This window comes from Mustelus asterias, chromosome 16 (assembly GCF_964213995.1).
Source record: "Mustelus asterias chromosome 16, sMusAst1.hap1.1, whole genome shotgun sequence".
Lineage (NCBI taxonomy): Eukaryota > Metazoa > Chordata > Chondrichthyes > Carcharhiniformes > Triakidae > Mustelus > Mustelus asterias.
Genome location: NC_135816.1, coordinates 90,443,152 through 90,457,015, shown reverse-complemented (window position 1 = coordinate 90,457,015; position 13,864 = coordinate 90,443,152). Strand labels below are relative to the sequence as shown.

The following is a 13,864-nucleotide window of genomic DNA, read 5'->3' as shown; positions in this document are numbered from 1 at the left end:
ACCAATTGCTGGAAAATGGGATTACAATAGTTGGGTGGTTTGTCTTTGATCGGCGCAGACATGATGGGCTGAAGGCCCTTTCTCTGTGCTGCAGACCTCTATGACTACAGGGTCGTCCATTAAAGGGAGAGGTGAGATTTTGTTTATTCACTCAGAGGATCACGAGTCTTTGAACTCACTTCCTCGGTAGAAGCAGAATCTTGTCAATATTTCATGGCAGAGGTAGATAGATCCTTGTTAAAATGGCGGGGGGGGGGGGTTCCTATGTATGCATGTCCATACGTGCATATGATCTTGTGGCAATAACATGGTTCAAAATTGCATGATGGGGACAATGTGTTCCACAGAAATAGGGAAGGAAAGAAATGAGGAGGGAATATGCAATGGTTAAGAAGAATATTTCATTTCTGGAAAGGGAGCATGTCCACAGAGAAATTAGGGACATAACCCAATTGCTACTCGTTAAGATGTACAAAAGTATCATGACACTACTGAGAGTAGTGGGAACTCCGGAGAATTTTGTAAATTTGAAAGGATGTTACAGAGAGATGTGAAACTCAAAACATTAATACAATGGAGGACTTTATTTCCCTAAAATAGTCATGCGAATTTAAGCGACATTAGAGTTGGTAGGAAGAATTTCTATAGTGTGTTCAGGAGCACAATCAATCAGCATTCTTGTCCTATCTGGTTCCACGGAGTGAGGGCGGTCGAAGGGTTTAATTTCAGAAATGGATCACAAAAGGGAAAATGTTCCTAGTCTAATAAGGGTTAAGTTAGCTATGGTAAAGGAAAATAAGCAATTCAGAGTAAAAAAAACATAATTAGTCTAAGAGAGTCACTTTGAATCAGGTACGACAGATTTTGCCCAAGTAAATTGGAATCAAAGGTTTCTTGGCTGAAGAGTAATGGGACAAATTGGCTGCCTTTGAAGAGGAGTTGGCTCAGTACATATGAGACACCTTCCCACAACTGATGAATACAGATCAAACAAAATAATGTGTCCCCGGATGATGAAAGAAATAAAACATAGATATGAAGCAGAAAAAGGTGTATGTGACATGGAGTCAGATTAACAATACAAGCGACAACCAGACTTAGCATGGACCATCTAGCGGGGAATAGTGACAGAAAAACAAATTGAATCCGAAAATCTTCAATGTAAAATCTTGTCAAGAGGACGGATGGAGCCAATTATGCAACGAATACAATTCCGGTATTTTTATCCTGGACCATCAGTGTTGCACTGTAAACTCCCCCCAACTTGTTTCTGTAACATTGGAGCTGACCAGCCGGTCTGTCAGACCTGTGCCTGTAGAGAGCAGAGTTCACTCAGGAATAGAGCTTCGTGTTTGTAACCCGGACAATCAGAATCTTCAATACATTGCTTACAGGGAACACAGAGTAATGACTGGAAATTCCCAGGAACCAGTCACAACACGTCGTCTGCGCGGAAGTGGATATAAGTGTAACACTGCACTTGCGCAAGACAGCCAGGTTGCTGGGATTGCATCCAAATTTTGGAAATAGTATCAAGGAATGGGCTCTAATCATTAATGTTATTTGTTTGAAGTCACCTTGAGTCTGCTAATTCCATCATCTGCATCTAATAACATTAAACTGCATCAGCTATTCATTCTAAACAGAACAGCGTGTCTTATTTCAATTGAGGTAGATCAGATAATCAACAACAGCGAGTGAGAGGCAACATTTTTGAAGTCATGATGTGTACTGGAGATTTGCTGCACTAGCATTTGAGAGACTTACAGAAAGTTACACTATAAGGCAGCTTTTAATTAATTACAAATTAAGCTTGATGATTCTACACATACCTCGATGAACTGAAATGACTTTTCACTGCATGTAAAGATAACCGGCAGGATAGTAGACTCTTATGTGCGAATATTCACTGCAGCGCACCCAGCTCAGCAAGGATGGCAATCGTGTGAAATAAAATTCCACATTGAGCAGCTATCAAAAGAAGAAATAACATTTTCAGAAAAGTGTTATGAAATCCTGGCAATGAATCATGTGTATCTATAATCACCGACTGTTCAGAAAACAAATACAAAAAATAGAGCAGTACAATCTCGCCTTACATTAAAATTATTTCAGGTCATACGAAAAAGCTCCTCTTCTACATTGACAAGTCCATGAAATGTTATTTACACTGAATTTTTATGGCCTTTTGGATATAAATTTGAACCATGTTCTCTTGTATTTAAATCTGATAGGTTTTCAGTGCAGCTATAACCCTGGCATCTACCCGACAATGTGGAAAATTACCCAGCTATGTCCTGTACACAAAAAGCAGGACAAATCCAAGATCTGGTTCAGGGCAAATAACGTTTTGTGTAATGTAGACACATTTTGAGAGTCACGACACTTGCTCCATGGATAAAACCACACAATTTTATGGGTTTTGAACAAAATAGAAAAACAAATCTGACACAAGATCAAAAAGATTTTTTAAAATACAATATCGAAATTACGCTATAACCAACATTCGGTACAGCTTCAAAATTACCTCCTTGCTCTTATACTCTATGGCACAACTGATAAAAGCAAGTAGCCCATATGCCTTCTTAACTACCCGATTCACCTGCCTGGCTATCTTCAGGGATCTGTGAAGAAATATCCCAAGATCCATCTGTTCCTCTGAGCTTTCCACTGTCCTGCCATTCATTAAAAACTCCCTTGTCTTGTTGCTTCTTCCAAAGTGCATCACCTTGCACTTACCAGGCTTAAATATGATCTGCCACTGCTCTGCCCAGTTGACCAATCCATCTGTATCTTCCTGTAACCTAATCAGGTCCCAGGGATTTGTCAGATCTTAGTCACTTAAGTTTTATCAATACTGTTTTTTCTGCTCATCTTAATTTCCTCACGCTTTTAACTCCTTTGTAAAGACCGGTAAAAATATGTGTTTAATCTGTCATTTCTTTGTTTCTCATGATAATGTCTCCTGCCTCTTCCTCTCTTTACTTGACTCTCCCAATCTCTCTCCATAACTCCTGCCTTACTTTTATTTACTCCTTGGATGTGAGCGTCGCCAAAATTTATTGCCGTGTTTGCCCTTTAGTGGAGTAGTTTGCTAGGCAGATTTAGAAGACATTTAAGAATCAAGCACGTTGCTGTGGATCTGGAGTCAAATGTAGGCCAAACCAGGCAAGGACTGAAGATTTCCTTAAGAACACAAAAACATACTGAATTAACATTACCCACACCATCTCTGGCTATTTCATCTGTGTCGCCAATTTCTCAAAGGAGATGAAAAAGGCTTTTGCGTCCTTCTCATCGAATTTTGGTACTGTTTGGACATGTTTGTATATAGCCAACCACCTCGTAGGGATATGTCGAGGTTATTCACCATCACTTCCATCTTATGCTTTCACTTCTGTCATTTGAAGTCTTCTTGCTTAAACTTCCAACGTCATCTTTTCCAACTCAAATCATCTTTCCCTTTTTTCTCTCTTTTCCCCTCTTTCTTTCCTCCCTCTCTTTTTTCCTCTCTTCCTCTGCTTTTTCTATCTCCAGCCTTTTAAGTTCACTTTCTAACTCCAATCGTCTCATTTACAATTTAATCTTTTCTAACTCCACTGCGCTTGACTGTTTCTCGGATACACCTAAAATGCTTGGCAATCTCCATTACAATTTTAGCTTTCCTATTCTCCCTGGCTAAACCCAATTTTAGCACTGCAATTAAGTTACTGTGAAATATGGGTGACACGGTGGTTAGCACTGCTGCTTCACAGTTCCAGGGACCTGGATTCGGTTCCCAGCTTGGGTCGCTGTCTGTGTGGAGTTTGCGCATTCTCCTCCTGTCTGCGTGGATTTCCTCCGGGTGCTCCGGTTTCCTCCCAAAGTCCAAAGATATGCAGGTTAGGTTGATTGGCCATGCTAAAACAAAATTGCCTAGTGTCCTGAGATGCATAGGTTCGAGGGATTAGTGGGTAAATCTGTAGGGATATGAGGGTAGGGCCTGGGTAGGACTGTGGTCGGTGCAGACTCGATGGGCCGAATGGCCTCTTTCTGTACTGTAGGGTTTCTATGATTCTATAAGAAATAGAAGCAGGAGTAGACCATCTAGCCCCTCGAGCCTGCCCCGCCATTCAATAAGATCATGGCGGATCTGAAGTGGATCAGTTCCACTTAGCCGCCTGATCCCCATAACCCCTAATTCCCTTACCGATCAGGAATCCATCTATCCGTGATTTAAACATATTCAACGAGTTAGCCTCCACCACTTCAGTGGGCAGAGAATTCCAGAGATTCACCACCCTCAGAAGAAGTTCCTCCTCAACACTGTCCTAAACTGACCCCCCTTTATTTTGAGGCTGTGCCCTCTAGTTCTCGTTTCCTTTCTAAGTGGAAAGAATCTCTCCACTTCTACCCTATCCAGCCCCTTCATTATCTTATAGGTCTCTATAAGATCCCCCCTCAGCCTTCTAAATTCCAACGAGTACAAACCCAATCTGCTCAGTCTCTCCTCATAATCAACACCCCTCATCTCTGGTATCAACCTGGTGAACCTTCTCTGCACTCCCTCCAAGGCCAATATATCCTTTCGAAAATAAGGGGGCCAATACTGCACACAGTATTCCAGCTTCGGCCTCACCAATGCCCTGTACAGATGCAGCAAGACATCTCTGCTTTTATATTCTATCCCCCTTGCGATACAGGCCAACATCCTATTTACCTTCTTGATCACCTGTTGCACCTGCAGACTGGGTTTTTGCGTCTCATGCACAAGGACCCCCAGGTCCCTCTGCACAGCAGCATGTTGTAATTTCTTTCCATTTAGAGAATAATCCAATTTGCTATTATTTATTCCAAAGTGAATAACCTTGCATTTGTTAACTCCATGAGTTACAGTTGGTCAAACTGACAATGATCCACTTATCCCACCTTTGCTTCCTATTAGCCAATCCTCTATTAGCACTCCTAAAACAATCCGATCTTGTGCAGTTATCACTTGTGTCACGCCTCATCAAAAGCCTTTTGTATATCCAGATATACAGAAACTGATTCCTTTCATCCACCACACTGATTGGTAGTTCAAAGTATCTTCATAAACTTTTTTGTTATTCATCCGTTATTGCCATTGAACTGAGTGGCTCACCAAGTGATTTCAGAGGGTGTGTAAGAGTCAACCATATTACTGTGGTCTGGAGTCACATAGGCAGACCAGGTAAGGACGCCAGATTTCCTTCCCAAAACGACGTTAGTGAACCAGACGGGTTTTGACGACAATGGGTTCATGGTCATCTATCAGAGTAACTCAAAGTGGACTTGAGGGGAGATGAGATAGAAGCAAGATAATTATTGGGGAATAATGTGGATTGGAGGAGGTGGGGGATGGGGCGGAAATTCGCAATTTTCTACAGAACCCGTTTATTTACGCCATGAAAATGCTCAAATACAGTACATTAATAGCATAAAGTACCACACAATGTGCTATAACAATTTATATTTACGTTTATACTCTATAATACTGGAGCTCTCATTATTTCTTACCATTGTTGAGAGAGGAACTCACACCGAAAATCCCGGATTGGCGACCAGATGCAACCCTGCGCCGGCGCAACAGGGAAGGTTCCCGATACTGCGCAGGCGCGCTCGGGAAGGTTCCGGACACTGCCGGCGCGATTGGGAAGGTTCCGGACACTGCGCAGGCGCGGTGGGGAAGGTTCCGGACACTGCGCCTTCATCGCGGCTGACTCTGTTACTGCGGCCAACGAAAGATGGACGGAAACAGCAGTTTGCGCATGCCCACTGGACCGAGCGAGCGAATGATGTCATTTCAAACTGAAATTCGGGTGCAGTCGCGGACGGTTCGGAGCGGCTCCTCCCTTTTTATTGGTTCATTCGCTGTGGGCGGGGCTTTGAACTCGAACACCGCTGTCTTCGCGCTCAGAATTGGTATTCTCACCGCCTCGTCAACCTCCCTCACCCCGTATCCAACTGTCCCTCAGGACTCCCTCCTCCTGATCCCTCCGAGCCCGCACCCACCCCCTCCCCCTCAGCAGTCCCTGCCTCCTCCACACCCCCCCCCACTCCGTATCCTACTGCCCCTCAGGAAGCGCCGACTCAGCAACCCTACCCCTCATCACCCCCTCCCAGCAACTTCCACTCAGCAATCCCCCCTCAGCAGCCCTACTCCCTCCCCCCACCCCGCATCCACGTGCCGCTCGGCATTCCCCCCTCCCTATCCACCCATCCCGTGCCCCCCCCCCCCCCAAGCAATCTCAGTCCCTTTTTCACCTGTCCCTCAGTAACCGCCTGCTCAGCAACCCTGTCCCCCAGAAACCCCCTCCACATTCACCCACCCTTGGCAATCATAACTCCTCTCACACCCCCTTTGTATCTGCTCGTCCCTTGGCAACCCTAATCCCCCCCTTCCCCACATCCAACTGCCCCCTCAGCAATCCCCCACTCAACCCACAACAATAACGCCTCTCAGTAACCGCGCACTCAGCAACCCTACCCCTCCACAACGCTCCTTCCGCAACCCTACCCCTCAGCAACTCCCACTCAGCAACCCTCTCAGCAACTAAAGGGAGGCGATGGCCTTGTGGTATTATCGCTAACCCATGAATCCAGAAGCACAGCTAATGTTCTGGGGACCATGTTTTGAATCTCGTCATGGCAAGTGGTGGAATTTGAATTCATAAAAAAAAAATCTGGAATTCAGCGCAACTAGAAATGGACAATAAATGCTGGCCTGCTAGCATGCCCATGTTCCAGAAATTAAAAATAAACTCTCTCCTCAGCAACCCTCCCCCTCAGCAATCCCTCCTTAGCAATTCTGCTCCCTCAGCAATCCCTCCTCAGCAATTCTGCTCCCTCAGCAACCTCCCCCTCCCCCTTTCAGCAACCTCCCCCCCCCCCCCACAAATTCCACAGAGAACTGTCCAGATTGACATTTTCGAGTTGCACAAGTGAGATGGCGACCCCTGTACTGCCCAACGCCAGACTCTACTGATCCGACTCAATGACACAGGAGGGTGCATGGCTCCAGCAGCACGGTACTGTCCATGAAGAACAGCGCAGCATGGAGATGGAGGCTTGGAACTGGTCTGCCCTGTCAGAGTGGTCAACTGTATATCTGGAGTTGCTCAGTCCTATGGCAGAAATTTAATGCACTCACCCTGAAGTCTCTGTGAACTGAGGACTGTCTTGTGCTCGCCACTCATTAGCAATCGGATCTTACTCAGAGGTAAATTCCCATGGCGTTGTAAGGCCTGTCAGGATACCTGTGGCATTCGTGAGGTGCAAATGAATGCAAATTTCCTTTGCACCAGGGGGAGCGAATCACCATTGGGAGGATTACATTGGGATTTTACAATTTTGGCTACCTCCAGACTCAACGTCACTCACACACCACCAAATCCACCATGGGTTAGTTGGGATATTAATAAGAACATAAGAAATAGGAGCAGGAGTAGGCCATCTCGCCCCTCGAGTCTGCGCCGCCATTCAATAAGATCATGGTTGATCTGAAGTGGATCAGTTCCACTTACCCGCCTGATCCCCATAACCCCTAATTCCCTAACCGATCAGGAATCCATCTATCCGTGATTTAAATATATTCAACGAGGTAGCCTCCACCACTTCAGTGGGCAGAGAATTCCAGAGATTCACCACCCTCTGAGAGAAGAAGTTCCTCCTCAACACTGTCCTAAACTGACCCCCCTTTATTTTGAGGCTGTGCCCTCTAGTTCTGGTTTCCTTTCTGAGTGGAAAGAATCTCTCCACCTCTACCCTATCCAGCCCCTTCATTATCTTATAGGTCTCTATAAGATCCCCCGTCAGCCTTCTAAATTCCAACGAATACAAACCCAATCTGCTCAGTCTCTCCTCATAATCAACACCCCTCATCTCTGGTATCAACCTGGTGAACCTTCTCTGCACTCCCTCCAAGGCCAATATATCCTTCCGCAAATAAAGGGATCAATACTGCACACAGTATTCCAGCTGTGGCCTCACCAATGCCCTGTACTGATGCAGCAAGACATCTCTGCTTTTATATTCTATCCCCCTTGCGATATCGGCCAACATCCCTTTTGCCTTCTTGATCACCTGTTGCACCTGCAGACTGGGTTTTTGTGTCTCATGCACAAGGACCCTCACGTCCCTCTGCACAGCAGCATGTTGTAATTTCTTTCCATTTAGATAATAATCCAGTTTGCTATTATTTATTCCAAAGTGAATAACCCCGCATTTGTTAACGTTATACTCCATCTGCCAGATCCTCACCCACTCACTCAGCCTGTCCAAATCTCTCTGCAGACCTTCTACGCCCTCCACACGATTCACTTTTCCACTTATCTTTGTGTCGTCTGCAAACTTTGTTACCCTACACTCAGTCCCCTCCTCCAGATCGTCTATATAAATGGTAAATAGTTGAGGCCCCAGTACCAATCGCTGCGGCACGCCACTAGTTACCATCTGCCAACCTGAAAAGCACCCATTTATTCTGACTCTCTGCTTCCTGTCGGATAGCCAATCCCCAATCCACGCTAACACCCTACCCCCAACTCCGTGTGACCCAATCTTCTTCAGCAACCTTTTGTGAGGCACCTTATCAAACGCCTTTTGGAAATCCAAAAACACCGAATCCACCGGTTCCCCTCCGTCAACCGCACTAGTCACATCTTCATAAAAATCCAACAAGTTCATCAAGCACAACTTTCCCCTCATGAATCCATGCTGCGTCTGCTTAATCCAACCATTCTTATCCAGATGGCCTGCTATTTCTTCTTTAATGATGGATTCCAGCATTTTCCCAACTACAGACGTTAAGCTAACCGGCCTGTAGTTACCCGCCTTTTGTCTATTTCCTTTTTTAAACAGCGGCGTAACATTAGCCGTTTTCCAATCCGCCGGCACTACCCCAGAATCCAACGAATTTTGATAAATAACCACTAACGCATCCGCTATTACCTCTGACATTTCTTTCAGTACCCTGGGATCTTCCTCCATTTATTTCTCTCTGTCTCCCATTCTTCTCTTTCTGTCTGCCTCATCTGTATCCTTCACTCTCTCCCATCTCCGTGTCTCTGTTACCTCAGCCATATCTATATTTCCATCTGTCTCTTTCACTGTATCAATCCTCCATATGTCCCCAAGATTTGTGCCTCACTACGTCTTGCCTGGCCTAAGCTACCTCCCGATTTCTCTTTTTCATTAGCTCTGCGCCTCTCTCTGCCCTTTCCTCATTTCTAAATCCCTCTTTCACTTCTCTGTGTCTGTCCTTTACTTTTCTGTCTCTCCATCTTTCAGCCTCGTCCTGTCTTCCAGGCTGGTCAGATGTAGAATAATGGCAAATGGAATTTATCCCTAAAATGTGTGAGGTGATGCATTTTCTGAGGACTAACAAGGCAAGGGAATTCACAATGGCAAAAAATCCCTTAAGGCAGCAGGACAGCTTGATAAGATGGTTCAGATGCCATATGGAATGCTTGACTTTATTAGCAGAGACATAGTATATAAGTGCAGGGAGGTTATGATGGAGTTGTATAAAACGCTAGTTAGGTCACAGCTAGAGTATGTATGCAGTTCTGGTTGCCTCATTATAGGACAAATGTGATTCCACGAGAAGGGGGCAGGGGAGATTCACAAATCTGGGCTGGAAAATTTCAGCTATGAAGAGAGGCTGCTTAGGCTGGGTAAAAGCAAATTACTGCAGATGCTGGAATCTGAAACCAAAAGAGAAAATGCTGGAAAATCTCTGCAGGTCTGGCAGCATCTGTAAGGAAAGAAAAGAGCTGACGTTTCGAGTCCAGATGACCCTTTGTCAAAGCTTTTTCCAGCATTTTCTCTTTTGCTTACGGTGGGGTTGTTTTCCATGGAGCAGACAAGGCTGAGAGGGGACCTGTTTGAGGATAGGATCGAGAGGTAGAAACATTACCCCTTCGGAGAGCGGGGTCAATAACCAGGGGGCATAGATTTAAGGTAACAAGCAGGAGATTTAGAGAGGGTTTGAGGAAAAACCTTTCATCTCCCAGTGGGTGGTGGGAATCTGGAACTCATTGTGTGAAAGGGTGGTAGAGATGGGAACCCTCACATCATTTTAGATGCATCTAGGTGAACACTCTAAAGACCATAGTATACCAGACTATAGACCAAATGCTGTAAAATGGGATTAGAATAGATAGGTGCTTATTGGTTGGTACAGACATGATGGGCCGGAAAACATCTTTTTGTGTTATGAAACTCTATATAACTCCCTGGCTCTGCTCTGTGTATCTTCCATTTTTCTCTCCATCATTTGATACTCCTCGCTTATCCCTTCATCCATCTCCGCCACCTTCCACTCCCCGCCCTCGACCCCGCCGCCGCCCCAAATGCTTATCTGTCTGTGAGTCCATCCAAGCCTCTCTCACCTCGATTCGATACACCACCCCTCCCCACTCCCTATTATAGTTCACATCTGTCAGTCTCTCTCTTTCTCAGTCTCTCTTGCTCCCCACCCGCATCCCCCACCACCTTTTCCGCCCTATCCAGCCTTTCCATCTGCCTTCACTTTCACCTGTGCCAGTGTTCTGCCATTATACATGGTGTGTGTGAGCAGGACAATCGGTTAGAAATATATCTGTCTCTACCCCGTGGCTCCCTGCCTGCTTCTCTCTTCCCCATCCACCTTTCTACCATTTGCCTCTCGAGGTCGCTCTCTATCCTCCTGGCTGTTTCTGATGTCAGTGTGCCCAGTTGCTCTCAACACTTCTGCACCTCTTTCTGTTGCCCAGCTTTGTGTTTCATCCCATGTGTCTACCTCCCATTTTTTTCTCAGAAGTTACCTTTGCTTTAATCACTTTCTCTCTCTCCCCTTGCCGGCCCCCTCCGCAGGTTTCTCTCTCTTTCGCTAACTCCTGTGAGTCACCGCCCGCCCATCCCATCCTACTCTCCATCCCCATCTCAGCTTTGATCTACCCTACATTATGTATGTGTGTGTGCGTGTGTCTGTGTCTATTTTCTCTTCTTTCACCCGATCTGTTTTCCTGTTTTTTTTCAGCCTTTCACATCTATCTACCCTTATCTTTCTCAATAATCTGTCTGTCCCCTTCCTCTCTGATTTCTGTTCAACAGTTGGTCTCGCCACCATTTAATCTTTGCACGGAGATCAAACAGATTATTACCTTGGCAACAGAGGAAATCGTTCAGCAAAATAACTGAGAACGGAAATAACAAACACAACATCACGTATGCTGAGTCCAGTTCTACAGATTCTCACTGAACATTCAACAGGTTTCATTTAACAACAGACGTTTTGCATCACCAAGACCTGACTCTGCAGATGGGCTGAATGTATCATAGAATCATAGAATCATAGAAACCCTACAGCACAGAAGGAGGCCATTCGGCCCATCGAGTCTGCACTGACCACAATCCCACCCAGGCCCTACTCCCATACCCCTACATATTTTACCCACTAATCCCTCTAACTTATGCATCTCAGGACACTAAGGGCAATTTTAGCATAGCCAATCAACCTAACCCGCACATCTTTGGACTGTGGTAGGAAACCGGAGCACCCGGAGGAACCCCACGCAGACACGAGGAGAATGTGCAAACTCCACACAGACATTGACCCAAGCCGGGAATTGAACCCAGGTCTCTGGAGCTGTGAAGCAGCAGTGCTAACCACCGTGCTACCGTGCTGCCCTTCTGTACAGCATGTACCATCAGTACATGCTGTACAGAACAATAAACAGCAAAAAATCTTCCGAAATACATCATTAAAATAGTCACATACTTCGAAATAGGTCTGTAAGCTCAAAATATCTGTCTTATTAAGCTACCTAAACTTGTAACTATTAATGGTCACCCTCACAACTGCGAGTGAAATGCTGAAATTAGTGAAAAACAATCATGACCAGCGGGTTCCCTGCACCCCTGAAACATTAGAAATTATTAAACATAATTCAGTTAGTGTTAAAAGATAAAAGGAAAACAGGTTTTTTTTATTTCTTGCTGAGGGAGGTGGAAAGAACGCATTAGATGACAGAGCAAATATGAGCCCTGAAATTCATGCCAAGGTCAAACATGAGACCAATAAACCTCCATTTTGTTTCGAATTTTGTTATTTGAATTTTCTATATATTTATAGATCAATAAAATGGTAAACCTCATTGCTTGTGGTTCGAAGCAAATTTCATGATTTAAAAAAAAGTAATTTGTACTAAATTTATTATTTTTTTAATGTTCAGACCCCTTTTGAAAACAGACAAACTTCACTTGTGACTGTGTTTTGATCTCACACAATTGTGTGATTCCGTCACACAATTTAATGCTGGATAATTGTTCTCGGCGGTCAGACACTCCCAGGCTCATTCACACCATTTCCTGCCTTTCTGTGTATTGTCTACAGGACTGACGTTCATCAGAGTAAACATGACTTTCTCTTACCTTTCTCCCCCATTGATCTATGCAAGATCTTTGAATCGGAAAGTTTCTCTCTGGTTGGTGCACTTAACAAGTTTCACTTGCTGTTGTTCCTCAGTCTACTGTCCTTGTCTACTAAGAGATTTGGATCGTTCTCATTATTCCATCTTTCAGTGGGAGATCTAATTACGTGATGACAGAAAATAAGATAACCACTCACTGTGTGAATAAGAATGACTCTTTCCTCAGATCCACAATCTGACCACCTGAGCTTCCAGCAAATATCCAGTGTTTGAATAGCATTAACTCTCTCTAAATTTTGTTATTGTCAATTTACATACAAATTTCTCATCTAAGTATCACACATTGCAAGCCCTAGCTACTCACAGTCTTGCCGTTCCTGATTATTTTACACACCACCCAGTTGCTCCAATGTTGCAAGTTGTGGTTTTGACACTGCGACTCTTACAGTTATCACAATGTGACAGCAGTGCTATAACCAAAACTGCATTTTGAATTACTGAGATAACAAAAGGACAAATAGCTGCTGGAATTCTCCATAGATGCAAGTTTAAGCCAATAAATGCTGTTTGATAATGGCCCTTTCCTCAGGCCAACAGCCCGTCATTTGGGACATACTGCAGATCTCAGAGATCCAGATCAAAACGTGCCATCCATTGCCTGAAAATCTCACAGTGTCCATTTTTCGTGGGTAACACAGTCTGATCTCACTGCGATCCACTGGAGAGTGAAGAGTATTCTATCATATTCCACGCTTGTGCCTTGCACACGGTTGGCAAGCTTTTCCCAGCCAGAAGGTGAGTTACTCCCCTGAGAACTCCCAGCCTCTGACCTATTATTGTAGCCACATTATTTATATGGCTGATCCAGTCAGTTTATGATCAAAGGTAATCCCCAGGATGTTGATAGTCAAGGGTTCAGCGATTGTCATTCCATTGAAAGCCTGGAGGAGATATTTTGATTTTCTACTGTTGCAAATAATCATGGCCTGGCGTTTTGCTTTGTGTAAATATTACATCCCATTATCAATGGGAAGTGTGTCTCCTCATTGTGTTTCCCTTGATGCATTTTCCCGATAAATACGTAACATTAGGAAGAAATCTGGTGCTGAGGATGGGATACTAAGACAAAGGGGAAAATAAACTTTGACTGGATCAATCGGAGGAAAATGAAAGAAGTTGCCAGTGCAAACAGGTTTGGGAAAAAAAACGTAAGTAAGGAATGAACACAGGTTCATAAACTTACTTACCATCTAAAGAAAGTGGGTAGACTTCGAAGTTCTGGAGACCACACACATTTGAAGCGAAATGTACTGCCAGACTGGAGACTCAAAGCACAGCAATCAAAAATATGTGAGATCTTAAAGAAATTAATACTCAGGCAACAAGGAAGAATTCCAGGCAAAATGAAATCTCTCCACAGCTAAATAAGGATTTTGGTTTCATTGTACATAGTG

At 44.4% G+C, this 13,864-nt stretch overlaps 1 protein-coding gene across 2 annotated transcripts in view; it reads right to left on the bottom strand.

Annotated features, from left to right (window-relative positions):
• The window catches only part of LOC144505283 (NACHT, LRR and PYD domains-containing protein 3-like), a 103,368-nt gene extending 101,418 nt beyond the window's left edge, over positions 1-1,950 (bottom strand). For both annotated transcript variants that reach the window (XM_078231353.1, XM_078231355.1), the window contains exon 1: positions 1,833-1,950. The gene's annotated coding sequence lies outside the window, so the exon portion shown is untranslated. The remainder of the gene's footprint in view (positions 1-1,832) is intronic.
• Between the last annotated feature and the right edge of the window lie 11,914 nt (positions 1,951-13,864).